The sequence below is a fragment of the Lygodium microphyllum genome, chromosome 7 (genome assembly GCF_053477565.2).
Source record: "Lygodium microphyllum isolate KBCC chromosome 7, Lygodium_microphyllum_v1.1.10, whole genome shotgun sequence".
Taxonomy (NCBI): domain Eukaryota; kingdom Viridiplantae; phylum Streptophyta; class Polypodiopsida; order Schizaeales; family Lygodiaceae; genus Lygodium; species Lygodium microphyllum.
In genome coordinates, this window is record NC_141141.1 from 85,791,280 (window position 1) to 85,801,309 (window position 10,030).

The 10,030-nt window shown below is 36.7% G+C and overlaps 1 pseudogene; it reads left to right on the plus strand.

The window, feature by feature from the left end:
* Positions 1-1,930: 1,930 nt before the first annotated feature.
* LOC148033650 (uncharacterized) lies at positions 1,931-3,859 on the plus strand (annotated as a pseudogene).
* Positions 3,860-10,030: the final 6,171 nt, after the last annotated feature.

The window sequence follows — 10,030 nt, forward strand, 5'->3', positions numbered from 1 at the left end:
GCTTTTACATTTCGTAATGGATGCGATCATGCGAGGCGCGGCGGCCCTGTCTATCTACTTTACTTTACTAATAAATATTATTATTTGTTTTCATTAGGTGCGATTCCTACTCACAATTTACGACCTGAAAACTTCAAGTTCACCTTTCTTGCTTCGGGACTCGGGAGTTGCAGCGGACACCAAGGATATATGTTCACATTGTGCAGAAGATACTTTGATATTTAGATGTAAGGACAAAATATCCACTTATGCAGAAAAGGAGTGGCCAATTCCAAAGAGCAACTAATTTGGCCAAGACTTTTGATCCATTTTTCCAACCATGCAACCAATCCTCTACCAATTCCAAGCCTTATCCACACTTTTTCTAGCTAATTTCATGGCTAGCTCCATTAAATAAAAATTTGTTTCTATTTTAAGTGTGTGGATTGTCAAGAGCTTGAATTTGTCATATATTGACAGGCTTTAAATTTGATGTCCAAGGTTGGGCTTCGAGACAAAATCAATGATGCTTTTATCCTTTTTTGTGAGCTTTATTTTGACGCCTTTGCTCTAAATTTAGGCATCAACTTCCAACGAGCTTACAAGTGAGCATTCTTAGACGTAACTTAAGAGATAAACAAATCTCAACATAAGATGGTAAGGTCCCATAAATTATAATACATGATACAAAAAACAAGTATAAACTAGCGTGGAAAATCACAATAAAAATTTTGGTTTTATATTCTTAAGACCAAAAAAAATTTCCAAGGTCTAGACTCTTGTACATCATAGTTAATTGATAAAGTTCATCATTATAGAAAACAAGGTGAGCAACAAGCAATAACTACAAATCAAGTAGTCTTTGTGTCTTCACTAGCTCCCATTTCTCATAGACCAAGGCCCAATCAATGCTTTTGATGTCAGGGCCAATAAGAGAAATTCACATTAATGCTTCAAGAGTCGACACCTTCAATAGTTGGCAACGATCACTTTTGATTATATTCTGCTTAGAGAAGCCTCGTTCCCATGCTACTCATGAAGTAGCAAGAACTAAATGAATTTGCCATAATCTCATCAAGTTTGGATATGTTGCTTGCCAATCTGAATTGCTGGAGAAAACACGCCATACATCCATCATACTCATTCTCTCACATCCAAAATATAGCGTGTCAGTGAATGCATAGATTTCATTTTTGCATCCTTGAGTATCTAAAATAGGAGCACTAAACTTTTGCACTAACCTGTCCAACCATAGATTGACCTTCTTTTCTCTTTCTTTTGGATCATGTGGATATTCATTCAATTTTATACCATGTTAATATATTAATATTTACAAGTAGAAACTTACACGTCACTTTAGGTTCACAGGCTTTTGATGAAGTGAGTATATCTACCGTTTGTGAGGATTCTACACAACTTATAAGGAATCCAAAAGGCATCAAGGTACGAGTTCTTATTCTTCCAAGTATGCATCTAGTCAAACTATTTGAGAAAATTTAAAGTTTGTGAAAACCATTATTGAAATACCTCTTTTTTATTGGTTAATAGATGAGTCAACAAACTTTATTTGATATACTTGGAAAAGAAAAACAAAAGGAAAAAGTTAATCCAAATGTCAACCTAGAAGTAAATCCAAATATGGACCTTAATGTCTATCTAGAAGACAATCCAAATGTCGATCTAGATCTTCATCGTCCTATTAACCAATAAAAAAAAGGTATTTCAATAATGGTTTTCACAAACTTTATTTGATATGCTTGGAAAACAAAAACAAAAGGAAAAAGTTAATCCAAATGTCAACCTAGAAGTAAATCCAAATACGGACCTTAATGTCTATCTAGAAGACAATCCAAATGTCGATCTAGATCTTCATCGTCAACTCTTTGGCGATACTCCAGAGCATGATGAAGATGAAGACAATGAGATTGAAAATGAAGACTAGGATAATGAAATGGAGGATGATATAGAAATGTTTGATATGCCGGGTAGCACTTTAGAAAATGCAACTAACACAGGAGACACCATGACAACATCAAAAGAGTATTCTAGAAAATTTCGAATAGAATGGACTAGAAAATATCATTTTTTAAAACGTGTGGTGGAGGAAAAGAATGAGTATATGAAATGTGAGTGGTGTGAAAAGTTTAGGGTCAAAGGACCATGGGGAAAAGGAAAGGGATGTAAAACCATGCAGCTTAGTGCAATTCGAAAACATGTCATCTCTAAGGAGCATCAATGGGCACAAGCCAAACATGATGCTGATGTAAAGGGAATCAAAGTATCTACACACATCAAAGCAATTAATGATAGAAATAAGGAGAGAGTAACTACGGTAATGAAACTCATGTACTTTGTGACAAAAGAAGACTTGGCAATCCAAAAGTTTGTTAAGATTTGTGAGCTGGCTTATGCAGTGGAATTGGAATCAATGCCTTCTTATCATGATTATTCATCTCATACTAACATTATGGCTGGTAAGGAGTTTGCTTTCTCTATATCACAACATCTATATACATTGCAACTTCAAGAGATATTGTCAAGTCCTTACTATGCCTTAATGGTAGACGAAACAACTGACAAGGGTTTAGAAAAGCACTTAATCATTTAGTATTCATTCTTATCCTCCGAGGGAAGAGGTTTTTGCAAAGTAGAATTTGTACGACTAATCTTGGTTACTGATGGCACTGCTCAAACAAAGTTTGATGCTATCATGCTAGTTTTGAAGGACATTGGTTTGATCATACGTCTTGTTGGCATTGCCACTGATGGAGACAGCTCAATGACAGGTTGTCATGAAGGCTTGGTTGCAAAACTACAAAGGGAAGTGCCTCATCTTATTAGCACACATTGCATTGCTCATAGAGAAGCCCTTGCCATTGTTGATGCAACTAAGAGTTTTCCTTGCCTTTCTTATGTCGATAAAATCGCAAACAAGGTGTCCTCTTGGATAAATGCCTCAAGTTTACGTCATACAAATTTCCAAAGTCTTTTACAAGAAATGAATATACAAGTTTTGAAAGTACTTCAAATCCATGATGTCAGATGATTAGCAAGAGGTAACGTAATGGAAAGGTTATGCAAGCTAATGCCTGCAATTTTGACATTTTGGAAAGACAGCGCACGAGCATGGTATCAAAAGTTAAGGATCTACAAAGTGTTGTTCTGTACTTATATGCTTGCTGATGTCCTAAAGGACTTAAACCTCCTAATGAAAAGTTTCGAGAAGATGCTTTGGATATCACAACAATCACTCCTACCATCGAAGTGACAATAAGATCTCTTACAAGGAAGTTCTTAGAACAGCCATTTGGAGCAGGTACATCATATCTTCTCGAGTTTGTGAATGACACAAGAGATGGTTTATTACAGCATGTAAATGAGAATGGGGAAGAATATATGCATCAACTTCTCTTCACAAAAATGCCTGGACAAAATAAAGCAAGTACTGCTCTTGATAATGGAAGGGGTGATATTGATAGTTGTGTTCAACTTGCAAAAGAATTTGTTGGAACGATCATAGATTGTGTGAATGAGCGATTTCAAGATATGTATGTTTTTGGGGCAACAAGACTATTCTCTCCACAATATCTTTCACATGATCCAAAAGAAAGAGAAAAGAAGGCCAATCTATGGTTGGCCAGGCTATTGCAAAAGTTTAGTGCTCCTATTTTAGATACTCAAGGATGCAAAAATAAAATCTATGCATTCACTGACACGCTATATTTTTGAATGTGAGAGAATGAGTATGAAGGATGCATAGCGTGTTTTCTCCACCAATTCTGATTGGCAAGCAACATATCCAAACTTGATGAGATTATGGCAAATTCTTTTAGTTCTTCCTACTTCATCGGTAGCATGTGAACGAGGTTTCTCTAAGTAGAATATAATCAAAAGTGATCGTTGCCAACTATTGAAGATGTCGACTCTTGAAGCATTAATGTGAATTTCTCTTATTTGGCCCTGACATCAAAAGCATTGATTGGGCCTTGGTCTATGAGAAATGGGAGCTAGTGAAGACACGAAGACTACTTGATTTGTAGTTCTTGCTTGTTGCTCACCTTGTTTTCTATAATGATGAACTTTATCAATTGACTATGATGTACAAGAGTCTAGACCTTGGAAAAAAATTTGGTCTTAAGAATATGAAACTAAAGTTTTTATTGCGATTTTCCACGCTAGTTTATACTTGTTTTTTGTATCATGTATTATAATTCATGGGACCTTACCATCTTATGTTAAGATTTGTTTCTCTCTTAAGTTACATCTAAGAATGCTCACTTGTAAGCTCCTTGGAAGTTGATGCCTAAATTTAGAGCAAAGGCGTCAAAATGAAGCTCACCAAAAAGAATAAAAGCATCATTGATTTTGTCTTGAAACCCAACCTTGGGCATCAAATTTAAAGCCTGTATATTGAACATTCTCTAAATATATACAATAGTATCCTAAATCTATTCAATGCACATGCAACAATGCAACTATCCCACAACAAATTTTATAATGATTTCTATTTTTGCATGCATCTCCCATTTAAGATACCTCTCTTCTTTAGCTCATCTCCTGTTAAAATTTGGTCCTTCGTGCAAAAACCCATCCCTAAACGATAGCTTCACGATCCAAATACCCTTGATTATGCTCTCAAGCCTATTGCCTGACCGTTCCACATCCCAAACCTTGTTCATTCTCTCCACCATAGAGTCTCACTACAATAGGACCTTAACCTTTGTTGTGTGAAGCATTATCTATAATACATTTGTTACTAAGCTTGAGGTAGAAAACACCTCTATGTGCTCCAAATAGTCCGTGCATTGCCACTCTATTCAAGCTTGCCACAACAACTTCTAAGTTAATGTGGATGCTTTTGTAAGATTCCACTTCTCCAACCCTATGTTGAATGGAAATAGTGGACAAGTAGACAAGCAAACAAGAATGCATTGTACACAATGTAGAAAATATAAGAGAGTAGAATGAATTGGAGTCGCATTTCGCATTACTCGTGGTTGGTTACATATGTAATACATTTGATAGGGTAGGCAAAACACTTTACACATATATCTAAGATACTTACATGAAAGATCATTATAGAATCTCTTTCTCCATGCATTTCTAACCCTTATCTTCTTTACATTCAAATATCTTATCCTAGTACAAGCTATCCTAACATCCCCCCTCAAAGGGATTCCATAAAGATTCTATATAGAATAGAGTGATACAATTGAAAAAGAGAAGTGAAACGATACCAATTGAGTCCAACAAATGAAAATCCATGTATCCAATTCATTCCCTCTCCTTAGAATGCTAAGGATTTGCATGCCCATCCTATGCTTAAGATGAGGGCCTAACCTTGTAAGGAAGTTAGTCCAATTGTACATCCTCGAAGCATGACAAGAGGATTTTCAGCTAGTTCACATACTAAATGGTACCACGTGTTCATGTTAGGCTTAACTTGGGTCCTTGGACCACAAAGATACAAGACTTTCTTATTAGTAATTTTTGGAATACATTAAGAGTGATGTCCATAGCTTGTATCTTCAAGCAACTTCTTAACATATATGCCTTCTTGAGTAGCCATGTTGTGTACTTTGCTCAATAGTAGAGAGATCCTCTGATTGTTGTTGCTTTGGTGATCCAAGACATAGGACCACTTGGCAATGTAACAACAAAACCTATAAGAGACCTTCACATGTCAAGATCTCCTCCCCAACTTGCATCTAAGTAGGCCTTCAAGGTAAATTCACTTTGTTCCTTCTTGCTAAAGCAAATACCCATGTATGAAGTAGCCTTGAGGTGTCTCAAGACTCTCTTCAACTGTTCCATGTGCTCATAAGTGGGTTAATGCATTGCCTTGGTTAAAGTGTGACGCATAAGAAAGATCTAGTCAAGTACAAGCGATTAAATATTAAAGATGCCCCCATGCTTCCATGTATGGAATGGATTCCATTTTTGTGTCCTATTCTACAGAGATGGAAGGAGACAAATAAGAGTTAAGTTGAAGGTTTTGAGCAAGAGGAGTTGTTGAGGGGTTACATCTAGTCATTTAGAAATGATTTGGAGCTTTTGGATATAGGTGTGTCGAGGTAACTTTATTAAAGTTGATGATTAATTGATTTGTATGCCTAAGAAATATGTGATGGGACCATAATTGGTAATTGTAAAATTAGAAGAGATGATGGATTTGGTTGTATTCGTAGAGCTGAAGAGAAATTGGTGAGGATTGATCTATCATCCACACACGATCCTAAGAAGATTATAGTATTGGCTTGGATGAGAACATAAATGTTATGGTCTTAAGATATCTAAAGCCATGGCAAATGAGATGATTATGACTTCTAGTATGCCATTGTTTGAGAGCTTGCTTAAAACCACATAGTGCTTTATCAAGGAGACATGCATGACATGGTATACAAGAGGTGATCGATAAGCTATAGCCCATTGGCATTTATTCCAACAACCTCCCACTTAAAGACCAATGTGCCTATAAGAAAAAAGTGAAGATACTATTCAATGCGCATTAGCACTCTATAGTGTGAAAAGTGCTCAAAAGGTAAACTTTTTGTGAGAAGATCTACACAGTTATCATTCATATGGATCTTGTAAGCTCAATGCACTTGTCCTTGAGGGCACATTCTTGAGATGAAGTGATACTTCACCTCAATGTGTTTTATCTTTGCATGAAAGATAGGATTTAGTGCTAACTAAATGGCACTTTGATTATCAACATGCAATGTAAGCACCTCTTCTATATTGTGACAACCAATTGAATCAGAACATGAAAAAGCATGTAAATCTAGTGATAATGGCACCCCTTGGGATAAAACAACCCAAGCTGTCAAGTACTACTCAAGTAATAAAAGATTTGCTTTACTACCTACCAATGCTTAGTATCAGGGCTACACATGAACCTACTTATTTGTGAGACTACAAATCCAATGGAAAGCCTCAAAATTTATACATAAATAAAGAGTCTAACAACTTGTTGATAGAGCAAGACATCAAAACTAGCTTTAGTGTCACGAAAACTCAACTTTAGACTTGTCCCTATACGAGTAGCAATAGGCTTGTAGTTTTTAAGACCAAATCTCTCCAATAATATCTCAATATACTTTGTTTGACACAAAGCAACACCTCCATCATACTACTTATGATAAATACTCGAATAATGAAGTAATGGGCCCAAATGTGGCATGTCAATATCTGAAGTTAGCTCTGGCTAAATTCAACAATATGTATCTTGTTAGAGTTAGTGAGCACCATGTCATCAACATAAATCACAATTATCAAAGGCACATCACCCTCATGTCTAACATATAGTATGCTCTCGAGAAGATTATTCTAAAAACCATGTGCAATCAAGTATGTGTGTATCTTCTCATATCAAGTCTGAGGTGCTTGCTTAGAGCCTTGTTCAATATGTGTACTTTGTTTTCTTGCTCCTTCTATGCAAAACCATAAGGCTTAAAAAAACACATGCTTCCTCATATAAATCACCATTTAGAAATGTATTTTTGATGTCAAAGTAGTGTACATTCCAACCATTATGAGCTACTAATGTGCCAATACTATAAATAGTTGTCCTACAATAGGTGGAAGCAAAGGTCTCATCAAAAGCAATGCCCTTCTATTGAGCACTACCCTTTTGCCCCATAAGTCTAACTTTGTAGCGATGAATACCATTATCTAGCTTGCACTTTAAGTTATAACCCATTTGGTGCCAATGGCCTTACCGTGAAGCACATCATAGAACCATATATTTTTTATAATAATATCATACTCAAATTCCATACAGCCCTCCAAATTTTTGACTTTTGTGTCTCTTTAAAAGTCAGAAGCTCATACTTATCGCCAAACTAGAAATAGCTAATGCATAACAATTCGATGCATAAGAGGCACTTCAAGAGTCCAATAAGTACAACTAAGCAACGGTGCATCCAGCTTACTGTGAGTAATGTTTATACTAGCCATTTTGGTATGATGGGGGTAAAGGCACCTCTGCCTAGTCGCCCATGTATTATTGCACCGACAATACCCACACCTACACACTGTAGGCGGCAGGTGCCCATCACTATCACTTCATTCTTTATTCTTTCAATGACATTTGAATAAAGGGAAGGCATGTCACACATTGTGACTGTTGGAGTTCCCACATTGTGTGTGTCTCTCTCTCTCTTGCTCTTGCTCCTTCCAACATAGCCCTTGCTCCTGCTCGTGCTTCCACTTCTTTAGGGATCACATCCCTTCAACTAGAATTAGAACCTTCTTCTTCGCTCAAGCTTGGTCCGCACACTCTCAACTTCCATTCAAATACCTACAATAGTCATCTCTTTGTTGGCATCTATAGCCACTATGTTCGAGCTTCCTATCGGTTGCATTCTTCTTGGGCACTCTCTGAGCCTTATTGAGTAAGTTGGAGCATCCCCCATAGCCCTCACCTTGCTGGTGCAACATCACGTTTTTCATCTCCTACAACATATCTTCTTCATTGGGCAGCTATACAAGCACTTATACACTTGATTTTGATGCTTGAAATCGATCCTTCCACTCTTGGCATTCCATTTGAGTGTTAAGCTTTAGTTTTGGACTGTTATAATAGTCCACAAACTGTCATAAAATAGGGCAGCACTTATCTTTAATGTCTACACTCATTGCCATTGGTTGGATGATAGCCAGTTATACTTGGTTGATGCTTCTATATTTGAGGATGCTATGTCATTTCTTGGAGTTGATTTTGGACTGATTTAACCACTTCATTTACTCTGTTTTGACTGAAAATACAAGGCAGCACTCTATTCGATGCTTCTATGGTCAGCTTTGTTGGTCTTATGATGTCTGATTATGTTGAAGTGATATCTACATGTATGAAAATGCTATGCCCGTGTTATGGGTTGGATTTGGAGCTGATTTTGGTATTGAAATAGCTTAGTTTGACAATGTATTCACTGCTGTATACAGCAATGCTAAACCTCTTTTAACAGGGATTTTATGTGCCTATCACTTTGGCTATGATATGGGTGTTCTATATGCAGCCTTGATGTGTACTATTGATGCTACTACATTGGCATATCATATGCCCATGATTTGAGGTGGCTTTGAGCTTTATCTGAGGATTGATTTATTCAGTTTTGATAGTGAATTTATTGTCATAATAACTAGGGCTAAAGCCTATTTGGTCAGTGTATGCTCTACCTATTGGTCACGGGTGCTTCCCAGGACTACACGGATGTATAGGAGGTTGGCACATGTCTTGTATTGCTCCAAAATGCCTTTTGAGATTTGGTCGAGCCCCATCTTGGTTGGCATTTGATTGACATTGATCCATAGTGGCATGCTTTGTGACAATCATTATGCCTATGGTCTATGCTTGACCCTTTGATACATGCTTTGATGCATATGTCAAAAATGCTTGCTCCTAACATTGTCTGTGTTTGATTGCCACTTGGAGCTTTAGTTGGGTGTTTCTTTGCATACTTTGGAGCTCTTGGATGCTTATTTGGGTTGTTAGAGATTTGACATTAACTATTACATGATGTACTAGATGTTATAGGTGATGCTTGATTGATCCCTTGCTCTAGATGCTCTGTTGATATAAAATTTTGGCTCCATGATGCCTTATGCATTCACATGCTCTCTTTGATCTTGGTTACTCGACTGACATCGATCTTTTTGCCAGTGGGAGCTTCATGCTATCTCTAGATATTGCGAAGCTTGTGGTTTATGCAGTTGAGTTTCTTGAGTAGATGAGACTAGGATCTCTTACATGTCTATGCCCTTGATAGATACTTGTCTGCATTGGATGCTTTTGGACTGATTCAATCCGTCTTCTCTTTGAGCATACAAATACCTTTATCAAGTATTTAGGTGTTTGGCTACTACAATGTTTGTTACATGTCCGCTTCATGCAAAATCTAACCTAGTAGTCATACTTGACTTTGGATCACAATTAACTCATTGTTTGCTCTCTTTTTCTCACTGCTATGATTTATTATAGCAAGCTATTTTATGCAGACTGTGATGTATTTACTAAGCTTAATCATATAATTTTGGTGTATTTTTTATA